Consider the following 13,471-nt stretch of genomic DNA (forward strand, 5'->3'; position numbering starts at 1 on the left):
TTCTCTTAGGGAGTCATGGTGAGCAAGAGGCTGTTCTGGTTCCATTCAGTCAATGTGTATACACACATTTTGCAGGTTATACAATAAGAATAGGTTGTACAAAAAGCTACAATTCTTTATTTTTCCCAAACACTATTTTAGTTCTTGGCCTGTATTTCAGTGTAATTAAATCAGTGAGTTTCTTTCAATTTAAACCCTTCATTCTACGTCATTCTCTCCCCCACACTCTGTTTCCTTCTTCTCTGGTGTTCTCTGATTTCCTAAACTCAACCAAGGCAAGAAGGGAGTAAGGGACAGAACATAAATTTGGAAAGACTTTTTCAACTCTGAATTTTAATGAGGTTGTGAATATGGCTCTCAAAGTTTCATTTGCTATATGACGGGCGGGGCTTAGAAAACAGGACATTTTAAACATACTCAATATAGACGCAGTCGCTGTCCCCAGTCCTTTCAATGTCACCTGGTTTTATTCTGCAAACTCTTTTCTCCAACAAACAAGCGCCTTTCTGTGAGGAAGTTATGGTGCATATAAAACCCAAAGGCAGCCGTCACCACTTGTCATAACAAAGGCACGCTTCTTTCTTGTACACAGACACACAGAAAGCAATACACACAAAAAAAGGCACAAAGAGAAATCTCTTGGGACAAAACAGCCAGAATGTTTACAGAAATTCACAATTTTACTGTATTTATTATCTTTTTCAGAAAGTGAAAGTTCAGGAGTACTCAGATGTTGCCTTCAGGGAGAAAGTCTTGTTCTATTTGAAACACTCCACTGAGTGGCATGGTGCCAAAACCCTTGTCTAAATTCTCCTAATAAATGATGTTTGTTCCTCAGAATATGGTTCTCCACTTACTCCTATATTTGTGGGTGGAAGAAATAGAATTCAAAGAAGACCAGTGGGCTACCAAGACATTTGCAACCAAAAGATGTCTCCCTAACAAACAGTGCTTGGTTTTGTTGTTGTCGTTGTTGCTTTTGTTTTTTGTTTTTTTCTAGAAAATGACTTAGTCTTGAGCTGAAGGATCAAGCATCTCAGACTTTGTGTTACTGGTGGATTGTTGAAAGTGCTAAGAGACTGGACACTCAATCAATTGCTTAGGCTTTTATGACCTGCCATTGAGTAAGTTCTCTTCAGAAAACCTCTTGGAAATAACCAATTGTGCTTCTGCAGGCACAAATAGACATGTACAAATCGGTATGCAATCTCCTGGGTGAGAGCTTACAGCATCCCTTAGTTAGTTTATTTATTTTATGTGTACGGGTACTTTTTTCACCTCATGCCCAGAGACCAGAAATTGTAGAAGATTCTCAGGAACTTATATTACAGATGGTTGTAAGTTACCTTGTGGGTGTGGGGAATCGAACCCTGTCCTCTAAAAAGAGCTCTTAGCCGGAAGCTATTTCTCTAGCCCCAATCCACACTTTCAATGTGGGTGTTTTGTCTGTCTTAAGATTCCGTGTATGCTAGTTTCTGTCCTCTGTGATTTCAGATGGCCGTCTCTCTTGTGGAAAGCATCTGGTACACAATTCACGTGACCAACAAACAGGACTAGAATGCATATTAGAGTGGCCACGGAAATGGCCTTTAATTCTTTCCTAACCTTTGGTTGAGTCCGAGCTTACAACAATGTTAAGGAGCATATGAATCACTAGGGATCTAGTTGAAATAGCAGATTCTCACTCAATAAACGGGGGAGAGGAGGGACAAGAGTTTGCATTTCTAACAGGTAGGGGCTAGTCAATGTGGAATGTCACAAGTCCACAGGTGCACTCCTGCGGGGAAACAAAGGATTTTCTCAGGAGACTTGTGCTCCCACAAACTTCTTTTTGTGACCAGGGGGGCCAGGGTAGGAAGGGCGAACAGAAAAGACTAGCTATTGGCAGCAGAGGGCAGCAGAGGGCAAGGTAAATGGTACTGGCTCCCATCAACAGACCTCTACCCAGCAATGCTTAAAACCAAAGTGAGAGGTTGCAGGGTGGGATACAGGAGCTCAGGAAGATGGCCAGACCAATTTGAACTCCTGGGAGCATCCCTCTGTAGCCATAGAAAAAAAACATAATCGGGTAAAAAAAGTCAGTTCAGACACCGACACTAAGGGCAAAGCTGGCCAGCCTCAGTTTTCTGGGACAAACAAGGGTAGTGATCTCTTAGTTGTTCCAGGACTTCTATCCCTGTTAGTCAGGGAGTCAATGGTTCTTGATAAGACTTGGAAGGAACTTGAAGACTCCATGTCCATAAGCAAAGATGAACAATCAAAGGTAAAACAGAATGCCTAGAGAGGTCTCTCATCAGCAGAGGTGTGGACCCACATGTGGATGGCACTAAACCTGAATTGGCTTGCAGCTCAGTGGAGGCTTTGAGCTTCTCAAGATTTTTAAGATGCACTACCAAAGCTTACCTGCAAAACAGTTAAAAGTCAGATAAAACTAAAAGGCTCATAACAAAAACATCGGCCCTTTATCCAACCTTTTCCTCCCTCTTCCCAAGAAATGTTGCTTCTGAAGACTTTGTTTCTGCTTTTCACCAATGTGTATAGTATAATCTTTGTTGGTTATGCTTCTCGTTGTTGACAAGTGACAGTTTAAGAGGAGAGGGTTTCTTGGGCTCAGTCCATCCCGGTGGGGAGGGCTTGGTGGCAGGAACTCAAGTCAGCCATCACATTCTCCCTGCAGTCAGGAAGAAAGAGGGCTGAGGAGGTGAGGCGGCAGTGGAGGGGGGACAACCCAGTTCTTCCAGAGAATCCACCTTGAAGGTTCCACGACCTGCCAAAACAGCGCCCATCAGCTGGAGACCAAGTGTTTAAACACACAAACCAATGGAAGACCATTCAACAGCAAACCATAACACGTTTACGTCTTGATTCACTATCTATCTACTTTTTACGTCATGAACTATTAGTTTAATTATCCTATTTTTTCTCCTTCATTACTCCCCAAACATAATTTATCTTATTTTTGCTTCATAGTTGCATTCACTACCTCTAAATTATGACTATGTAAATATTATTCATCAATAGATCAAGTTATACGTAAGAAATTAATATCACTATGATATATTGATAATATTTATGCCCCCATATAACTTTCTGCTTATGCTGGAAATAATAATTGTTTTAATCACTTTATTAAATTAGCATAATCCCTAACTACATTCTAAATATGCCTTCTTTCTTATACTTACAGATAGGTTTAGTTGGTATCATCCAACAAAGAAAACTCATCTTTGCAACAGATATATAGAATACTACTGAGAACCACAACCAATCAGAATGCAGTGGGTGGAATCCAGTACCAGTGGATACAACTTCAAAACACTCCAGCGCTAAGACTCAGGAAACATTGAGGAAGAGGGGGCAAAAAAAGACTCCTAGAGCCTCAGGATCAGGGAATTTGCTGTGAGGCTGTGTCCCCTAGTAGTATTGGAAGCTATACCCACAAAATCTCACCAACGTGACTGCCTAAACATGAACTGAACAAGAAAGACAGCAATAGACATGCCAAGGTGAACTGGAGAAAGAGCACAGGACTCAAACCTATACAGAGAACTACAGACAACCAAGGAGTTCTGAGAGTGGGAGACAGTCTTTCCCAAGGAAGAGGGCACCAGCTGGCGATCCAATGCCAAACAGTCCTGAAAATCCACATACAAGTAACAGACTGCGCTGGTTAGGAATACAGACATTTATTCATATATATGCTGCATGTAGCAATGATTAATGAAAAAAAGAGGCTATGAATTTGAAAAATATCAAGGAGGGATATATGGAAGGATTTTGAGGGAGGAACGTCAAAGGGGAAATGATGTAATTATAATCCCCCAAAGTAAAAGTAAATAAAAATTTGTGCATTATCTTCCATTTCCTACTCTGCTTTCAACAACTGATACAATTTTGTTCAGCCTCCAAATCCTCTGTAAAATGTCTCTAGCAAGACAACTTTCCACATGGAGGAGTTTGCCAGACTGTTCCTTGGTTTTGTCTTTTATATCTAGTGCCATGTTTCCTGGAGTCACTTTTTTTTTTTTATACTTCATCTGTTTCCTTCTGCCTGTGGGATGTATCCCTGGTCCACCACGCTCCATCGCCCATCCCCTGAGTGGGACTCATCCGTGCTTATTTGACATCCAGGCCCCTCCTGTGTCTGTGCTCATTCCATTCACATTCCCCATGGATCTCTCCTGCAGACTCACAAGACTGATGCCCCTGAGAGCCTGGCCAAACTTCTTACATCTAAAGGTGAATTTAGCATGTGTTTGCCTTATTTCCTGAAGTATTTTAATTACATTAGGTCATTACTTTTTGTCTAGCACATTGCCCTTGAAAGAACTAATAATGAGGCTTTCATTTTTCTAACATATGGGTTGTTTTTTAGTTTGGCTACCCACAGGATTATTATGTTTAATAAAATCTGTCTTAGTTTGGCTTTTTGAACCAATTTTTGCAAGTATTTTCTCTTTTAATATAAGCCTGATTTTTTTTCCAAAAAAGCTTTCCTGACTTGTAGATTTAACTTTTCCTGTTCTCTGTTTATTTGGTTTTCTTCTTTGGGGGTTCCTGTAATATAAATTGGATAATCTTTGCTTATTCTAATCGTCACTTTTTCATTATTTTTTTTCTCACCTTCTTTATGTCTTGCTTTTTATCTTTTTTTCCCCACTCCTGTTTCTTTTGGAATAATATTCAGTATGTTATCTTCCCAGTTGGGTCATTTCTGGAGGTTTTGGGTTTTGTCACTTTTCTGCCTTTGCTGTGCTTTAAATGTTTCTTTCGTGTGGTCATTTCAAGGCTTTTTAGTTTTTTTTAAAAGATTTATTTATTTATTATATACACAGTGTTCAGCCTCCATGTATGCCTGCAGGTCAGAAGATGGTTGTGAATCACCATGTGGTTGCTGGAAATTGAACTCAGGACCTCCGGAAGAATAGTCAGTGCTCTTAACCTCTGAGCCATCTTTCCAGCCCCCAGTTTTCTAGTTTTTAATAGTTTTCCAAAGTTTCCATGAATTTATCAATTTATTTTAACTCTTTTGAAGAATATGCCTACAGGTGGCATCTGTGCTGTGAGTACATTTTTCTTTTTTCTGTGAATTGAGCAATGGTGAGACTGTATTCTGCTTCCTTGTTAATATCTTAAAATAATTTTGTGTGTGGCTGGCCTGGGAGCTCTACTCTCATCTTTTAGGAGGGAGTGATGCCCGATTAATAAAAGTTCAGGTTGATAAAACTGGAGTTTAACCTGAATATCTGAAAGGCAAAACAAGTACCCACTGGTTCTTACCAAGACTTCAGTCCGAAACGGTGATCCTGCCTCCCGGAATCTCAGAAGAAGTCTGTGTCTAAGAACTGTTTTCTCCCGTCTTATATTCCTTTCTAGGACTGGGATTAAAAGAGTCATTAAAAGAATGCACTGCTCAATTTCTATGGCAACTATTGTGGCTACTGGGATTAAATGTGTGTGTTACCATAACTTGGTCTGTAAGGTTAACCAGAGGGACTGCTTTATTCTCAGATCTTCAGACAGTCTTTATTTATTAAACTATAATTGAAATACCAATACAAGGCAGGATTCTGGATCATTGGTCTAGGTTAACACCTATAGTAATCCTTCTCTTACTCTTTTTAAAGATGGAAGTACATGGCCTGGAACTTGCTGGGATGTTCCTTCACTACAGTTCACGAGTCAGAAGAAGGTGCTGTCAGTGTAATCCTGCTGGCCATGTGTTACCCCCAGGATTTCTTTAGGCTTTATCACCTTGAGAGGCAAAGTCTAGTAAGACTGGGGGGAAACGGCCTGAGTGGGGTGTCTGATTGTGCCTCCATTAAAACTTCAGTCATTGTTGTCAGGATGTAAAAGAAATTAATTAAATAATAAAATAAAAGAACATCAGGCATTAACCTCGATGATTACATTTTTACCAATGTTATTCCAGACCCCTGTGGCCCATGGGTCTGTGGTTTGAGATTCTGCCCATCCTAATCACTTTGTCAGAGCACTTAAGGAGTCGGTGACACCAGACTTTCACAACCCATTCTGTACCTCAGGCTCGGTCCTTGAAATAGGATAGGGAAAAGTCTGTGCCCGTAAGGTGAGACCATGTGGAAGTTACCCACACATGAAATCGCCTCTGAGATTTAAGCTGTAAGATGGCATGCCATTGTTCGCTATTTCAAAGTAGAATTATGAAATATGTGAAACTGTAATTTTATATGTTAACAGCCGTGCTTTTGCCTAACAAGTTTTTCTGTCTTTTTCCACTAGGAAATGAACTTTCAGAGAAGCAGTGGTTCTGGCCTTTTTTTCCTTACAATATTAGAACCTTGCTGCCTGGTACCTCGTAGGCATTAATAAATATAAAATCAGGAAGTGAATCGATGTGCTAACTTTGCCTTAAGCATTTTCCTTAAAGAATAAGACAAATGCGTAATGAAAAAAATTAAGACGAGATTTTGGATTGAGCCTGAATAAGAGGCTCCGCCCAGCAATTCAGTTTGCTTTGCTTCTAGCTCAAAACGTCACTTGGCTTCTATGTGACAGAAAAAGGTATTGTCAACACTAGCAATGCCAAAATCCGGTAGAGCTGACCTGCAAACCTCTCCCAAGCTAGAATAGGGAACACTTGCAACAGTAGGGAAAGCTCTGGGGTCCAGCACCAAGAGTCTCCAAATCAATTCTCTCTCTCTCTCTCTCTCTCTCTCTCTCTCTCTCTCTCTCTCTCTCTCTCTCTCTCTGTTTTTAAGTAAACAGACTTGTTCCAGAGGACCCGTCTATTAGGTATTCGGGCCTGCTGGGGTGGTGGGGGCTGAAGGCACAGCCTGGCTCAGCCCCCAGAGCTACTTATCTGAAGAGGATACAAGTAGGAGAGAAGCAGGAGCCTAGAGTAATGACACTCAGTGCAGAAATTAATAATGTGTGACTTTGGAGGGTCTCCTCTTAGCTTGGGTGTGGACGAGTTCTGTGTGTATAAATAGCCGGCCCTTCCATTCCAGGGCGGCCCCTGGTAAATGGCTCTGGCGAGAGCAGATGGAACAAAGGGCAGATTAATGAGCGCAAGTTCGGTCGCTACAGGTTTTCTCTCTCTGCGCTAATGGAGGGCTGTCAAAACCACCAATTTGCTTCATCGCAACACAATACTTGATAAATGAGTAACATATTTATATCATGAGATATATGGGGTGGGGCAAAGCGTGCAGGAGGGAGTAAGAAGTTACCAAACATTCACAGGCAGACTCAGAGTTTGGCCTCCACTCACGATATTCACAGCTCAATGAAAGGGCGCAGGTGTAGTTTAACCCTTTTAGCTTGTGCCAGAACTCTAAATTCTTTGGAAAGAAGAAAGGTTCTAACCTAAACTACAAACACTTTAATCAAGTGGCTTTCTTCACATGCCATGAAAGCATTTTGAAACATTCAAGTTAAAAAAAAAAATCCTTATTTTCTGAAAATATAACCTCTTGAACACTAGAGACCTGCCAGACCAAGTCCCATCAAGTAACAAGGCACAATAAGAAGCTTAAAAGGGGTTAGGATTAAGTTACATTTCTATGAATAAGCACGCTTTTGTTGTTCACGTCTCAATCCTTAAATGATCCTGACTCGTGTGTGGAAGGTGTCTCCTCGGCAAAGGACATCTGTGTTCTCAGTGTGGGTCCCAAGGAACCAAAAATTTTCCCGGGGCCCACCAGTCTTCATAGACAAGTAACTCACTGACAGCGATCATTCAGGATTTGCATGCTGTTTAACCCAGCCTTCGGTAGAGACCCTCTTCTTCCCCAGCCAGGGGTTTCTGAGTCTCCTCACCACCAATGAGAAGTCTTTGCCTGTTTGCCCCACACGGAGCACAGTTACTCCCCCACTGGCTTTTTCTGAGACACTCTTCCCAAATGCCTTCTTGGTCTTTATACTCTCAACCCAGGTTTCCAATTCTCCAAAATGTGCCAGGCGCCAATAGAAGCAGCCAACTCAAGAAAGAACCCAGCGGGTCCGCTAGCACAAAGGATGCCCGTTCCAGCAGCCTGACACACTGTCCACTGGGTCCTAATACGGACCAACTCCTGCTTTTGATGGACGAAACGGCATCCGCTCCCTGTCTGCCTCAAGTCTAGACAGTGTCTCTGAGAACTGAATGTGCACCCCTCTTCCATCTTCCACGCAGGCGCACACATCCTCTTTTCAAGGAAAGCTGTAGTCCCCATTCAAATAAGGTCTTCTAAATTCTTCCTTACCATTTTGCCAAGCAAGTGAGGGTGTGTTCTGGAGTCCTGACAAGAGTAATCTCAGATATTCCTCTTCCTTTTGTCTCAGGGCCAGTCAGGCCCCGGTTTATGTGAACTTCTCCTTCTCATGATTTGGCTTTGGCCTTTCCTTCTGTTTGTCGACATCTCTCTCCCCACACCCTATGCTTGGCTTTACTAAATCTTTTTTTTATTATTTTATTTTACATTCCAAATACAGTTCTCCCTCCTATCCCTCCTCCCTCCCTCCTTTCTCTCCTTCAGACCACCTCCCACCTACTCCTTCCAACGGGTAAGGGCTCCCATTGGGAGTCAACATTAAGTTGGGGCAGGACCGAGTCCCTCCCCGTTCATTAAGTCTGAACATGGCACCCCACCACAAGGTTTACAGGGAATGAGCTCCAACAAGCTAGCTCATGCACAAGGGATAGAACCTGGTTCTACTGCCAGGTGCCTCATAGATAGTCGAAGAGTCTGCTGTCTTCCACATACGGAAGTCCTAGTTCAGCCCCATGGAGAATCCATGGCTGTCCATCTAAAGTTCCTGAGTTTCCACAAGCTTGGTTCAGCTGTCTCTGTGGATTTCTCCATCATGATCTTGACCTCTACTACTAAATCTTAACAAAATAAATAAATATATATTTTTTTAAATTCTTAAAGAACTTCATATAACATGTCCTAATCATATCCAGCCCCAGACTTTCCTTCAACTCCTCCCAGAACCGACCACCCAACACACACTATTTTGGTTTGGGTTTTGTCTTGTTTTATTTGTTTGTTTACTTATTTGGAAGTGACTAAACAAGCAGATGTCTCGGTCCTGTAGTTCTTACAAGCTTCCTATTTCTGCTTGCTCCGCGTTCCCTGAGCCTTAGGTGTAGAAGCTGTCTTGCAAATGTGTCAGTTGGAAGTGAGTGCTCTGTGGTCAGTATTCTTTGCATTTTGACCTTTCTGTAATAATCTGTTGCAAAAAGAAGCTTCTTTGACAAGGAGTGAGAGCTACACTCGTCTGGGACTATAGGGTTAAATATTGAAAATGCAGTTAAAATACCATGCTGGTTTAGAAAACTAGCGGTAGCGGGTTGTCCTCTAAATTCCAGCTACATGCAGTTGACTTAATTTGTACTATTAGGCGACAAACTCCCTTCTGAAGTCCTTAAGTTCAATTAGGTGACTGTTGGTTCCTTTTGGACATAAGAACCATTACTGCACCTTTCAGACTCTTTTGCCATTGTGATTTGTTGGGGCTGCAATTGAATAGGAGGACTACGCATTGCTTTTGTCTGTTGGCACCTTGCAAGGCCAAAATTCTACCTGAGCTCCTTAAAGTTGTGCAGTAATTAGATCCACTTTTTTTTTTTACTAATTTATACTAAGATCTGATAGCAAAATAATAATCCTTTCTTTGGATATATGGACTTGTATTTAAAGTATGTGACTTTCATTTTACGAGACGACTATAGTTTTAATTACAATGGAGAGTGTGATCCAATGAATTCCAAGCCAGAATTCCTAGTCACACCTCTACACAATCCTTAAGTAATTTTTGTGACCTTTCTCTCACAACTTGTTTTGAGTCTAAATTTCAACATCTGTAAAATATGGTAAGCATCTTCCTCATAGGATTGTTATACAGAGAAAAATATGTATGTGAAGGAATTTTCAAATGTAAAATATCAAAACTCAAGAACTTCTTAGAACTCGGAACCTTCAAAACCAGGCTGCCTCTGACTTTTCAACTTTATCTCCAATTATTCCCTCTTCCAGTTCTTTCTCCTTGACTCACCACCTGGCATCTTGCTCTCAAAATAGGTCTTTCACTTCTGGATAATAATAGTTTCTTTAACAAATAACAAAATGTCAAAGCTTAATGCAGGAGAAGCTTATTTCCTAGCTGAGTGTGGTGGTAAATGCCTATAATCTCCACACTCAGGTTAAGAGAATAGCTGAGTGGTGTTGGCACACGCCTTTAATCCCAGCACTCTGGCAGGCAGAGGCAGGGGGATCTCTGTGCGTTCAAGGCCAGCCTGCTCTACAAAGGGAGTTCCAGGGCAACCAGAGATACACAGAGAATCTCTGTCTTGGGCGGGGGAATAGAAAGAGGTTAATATAGCAGAGGATAAAGGGGCCAAAGTTCAAGATCAGCCTGAACCACATAGTGAGTTCTAAACCAGAGAGAGAGAGAGAGAGAGAGAGAGAGAGAGAGAGAGAGAGAGAGAGAGAATTTCTTGCTCACTTAAAATCCAGCATAAGCATTTCTACTTGCCAGGCTTTCTTCCAAGTGAGGACTAAGGAATTCATGAACCTTCCAATTTATGCCTTTACAGGTCATTAGCGTGTATCTTTCAGGATCAGAGAAACATGGGCAGTGACATGTAGAAGATTCTCACAGGTTTGTATCAGCGCTCAGATGTCCAGTGTAGTCCACTGGTAAACACACAGGTCATTTTGTTCCACCAGTCAATGCACACAGCCTCAGTCTATTCTCCTTCTAGTATATCCTTCAAAGATCTGGATATATCGCCATTATCAGGATATATCATCTCACTTGTGAAGTCCTTTCAAACATGCTAACTGCTGTTCTCAGTCTCCAAACTCCCACACATCCTGATCCCATTAACGCTTGGTCTCACTGCCTTTCCTTTTCATAAAGTCATAAAGACATTTCTTAGCTCCATTTCTTCTCGGGCTCTCTGACACATGTAAATCTGAAATTGCTTTTCATGAGCAAATGCACCCATGCATTCCTGGCCCTGACTTCAGCCCTTCTTCATCCTTCTTGTGAGATCTACTGCTGGCTCGGGTCTTCCATCCCCTGAGTAACAGGAGAAGTCACTCTTCCACAAAATGGTCTTCCTTCCATTTCAAATGCGACATGCCTTCCACATCTAAATCCTGGATCAATCACTCACCTTCGCTCCACAGCCATTATCCCGGGTATCTGCAGGAGTTCTGTGGTGACTTGTCTCCAAAGATCAAACAAATCTCCCTTCCCTCCGGGGTGAACTAGCTCTTGGAATCTATGCTCTCCCTCTTGATAGGCTCTTCCCTTTCAATCTGGTTTGCCTTATGTAAGTGGCAGAAGTTTCCACTGCTGTAAAATTTCCAAGACTGAGGGTCTGAAGAATCTAGACTTCTGAGAAAGACCCTTCTTAGAGGATTCACCATTAAGAAACTCAAGCCACGCAGCAATCTGCTTGACATTCCCACCTGGCCAACAACAAACATCAAATTGTAAGCATGTGAGTAAGGCCCGTGGTTCCGTCAGATTTTGTCAGCCTCAACTACCAACTGACTGAAACTACTTTGGGATCTTGAGAAAGAATTGGCCATCTGAGCCCCATCAACCCTTCCAACTCAAGAGATAATACTAGTAAAATTGTAATGATTTATAGCAATAATTTTGTTCCACTTACTTTGATAGGGTTCCTTATACCACAATGGGTATGTAAAATAATGTAATATACTGTCCTTCCAAATAATTTTCTCAGTAGAGATGTATTTCCTAGTTAAAGAGAAAAGTACCCAGTCTTTACATTGGCGCAATTATGCTTCTTTCTCTATCCTGAGTCATCCACCAGAATAGAATCTCTGTCATTCTAGAGCCTGAAACTTGCATGTTCATCATGCTGACTTCTTTGTATACTGACTCAATAAATGCTTTATGAATAAATTACTGAATAGCTGAATTATTATGGATTATAAAATTAATTTCTAATTATATGTCATAGAGTCTTAGTAGTAGCTTTTGTTAGCAATTCAATGATAGCAGAGGAATGGCTGTCATGGAGCACATAGATGCTAGATGCTATCTTTTAATAATTTTTAATTCTCTCAGTAACACCGACATGCTTCATAATTCACTTTTTATAAATAGAATAAACCAGGGTTGAGTAATCAAATTCTTTATCAAACATCCCATTTAAATATTTTTAAATTTAATATTCTTCTGCTTTTAAACCTTTTTGACATTTTTCAAATAAAATCTGTTTTCATTTTTTTACGCGTTTTCTCCTCTCCCTTTGCCATCTTCCTCCCTCCCCCATGAAAATTCATAGTAGGCCATCCTGGGTAACAGTGATTGGGAGCCTATGGTCAGTCTTCAAAAGCTAACCTAAAATCCAAGAGGCATTGACTAGGGAAAAAGGCAGCCTCAGACAGAGATCCTCCAGCTCCTAAAGCTTCTTCAACTGCTAAGCCAAGTTGTGTCTGTTTAATAGAAGTTTGGCTGTGGCATGGCATTTAAGAGAGTAGAATTAGTATTTCTTTGTAACTAGTACTCCATGTAATGAATGCAGTCTGTAAAAGAAACAGTAGTAACAATAGCAATGAAAGTTAAGATGCTAAAGTTGTAAACAGTAAGGAATGTTTACAAAACTCCACTCACTTTCTATCATGTTCATTAGTGTGACAAAATAAAATTCTCGAAATCCATTTTCTGCCTATATGACAATATGGATTCTAGTAACTTGGTGTGTCCTTCATTACTTTTGGCAATGAATGGAATAAAAATTAAAGTGCGCTTTGAAGAAAGCAGAAAATTAAGGAATTGGATTTAGTGTTGCTTGTTCAAATCAGTTTAAAATATTTTTAATACTATCAAAATCCATTAAACCCACCTTAATTTTTAAAATAAATTCCAGTTCCCTTTCCTCCCTTCTGCCTGGAAAATCTTCAGCTGCCCAGGGCCCTGGGTCAGTTTGGAAACCTCGCTTTACAACCACTAGTGAATCCCAAAGCCTTCCCTCCTGCTCCAAACAGCCCAGTCAGGGAAGTCTCCCGGTTCTGCAGAGGCAGCCCAGCTGGCTGAGCCTGTCCTTTGAACAGGCACAAACCTCACTTTTCGTTCCGCTGTTGACAGCTTGGAACGGTGTAAACTCAAAGTCTCCTTCACAGTTATTCATGCAGCTCGGCTTCTGCCCTGTAGACGTTCCCAAGCAGATGTGCGAGTGCCCAACGACAATTAAATTATGACTCATCCTCCAGAACGCCTGCTAAGGCAGGCTGCCTGGCTACCAGTGAAAACATTTTAGCAGTAGCTGATCTTTTCCGTTGGTTGAGGACCAAGTCAGACTAGGCATGGCTTTGAAGTTATTTCTGTCTCGGTGGATTAGAGGTATCAAAAGAAGCAGCTCCGCAAACCTTCCAACAAATATTTACAGTTCTGCACTAAACAACCTCCACTATACTTTAACCTTTACTGCCTTGTGAACCGCTTGCCAGATTTCTCGCCACAC

At 41.3% G+C, this 13,471-nt stretch overlaps 1 long non-coding RNA gene across 1 annotated transcript; it reads right to left on the reverse strand.

Moving 5' to 3' along the window:
- Window positions 1-705: 705 nt before the first annotated feature.
- LOC125387913 (uncharacterized) lies at window positions 706-13,176 on the reverse strand. Its single transcript, XR_007228042.3, has 4 exons — window positions 12,854-13,176; window positions 11,651-11,739; window positions 5,281-5,378; window positions 706-2,767 (listed from the first exon to the last, which is right to left on the reverse strand). It is a non-coding gene; the product is annotated as an uncharacterized LOC125387913 (long non-coding RNA).
- Between the last annotated feature and the right edge of the window lie 295 nt (window positions 13,177-13,471).

Source organism: Myodes glareolus, chromosome 11, assembly GCF_982192425.1.
Source record: "Myodes glareolus chromosome 11, mMyoGla1.1, whole genome shotgun sequence".
Lineage (NCBI taxonomy): Eukaryota > Metazoa > Chordata > Mammalia > Rodentia > Cricetidae > Myodes > Myodes glareolus.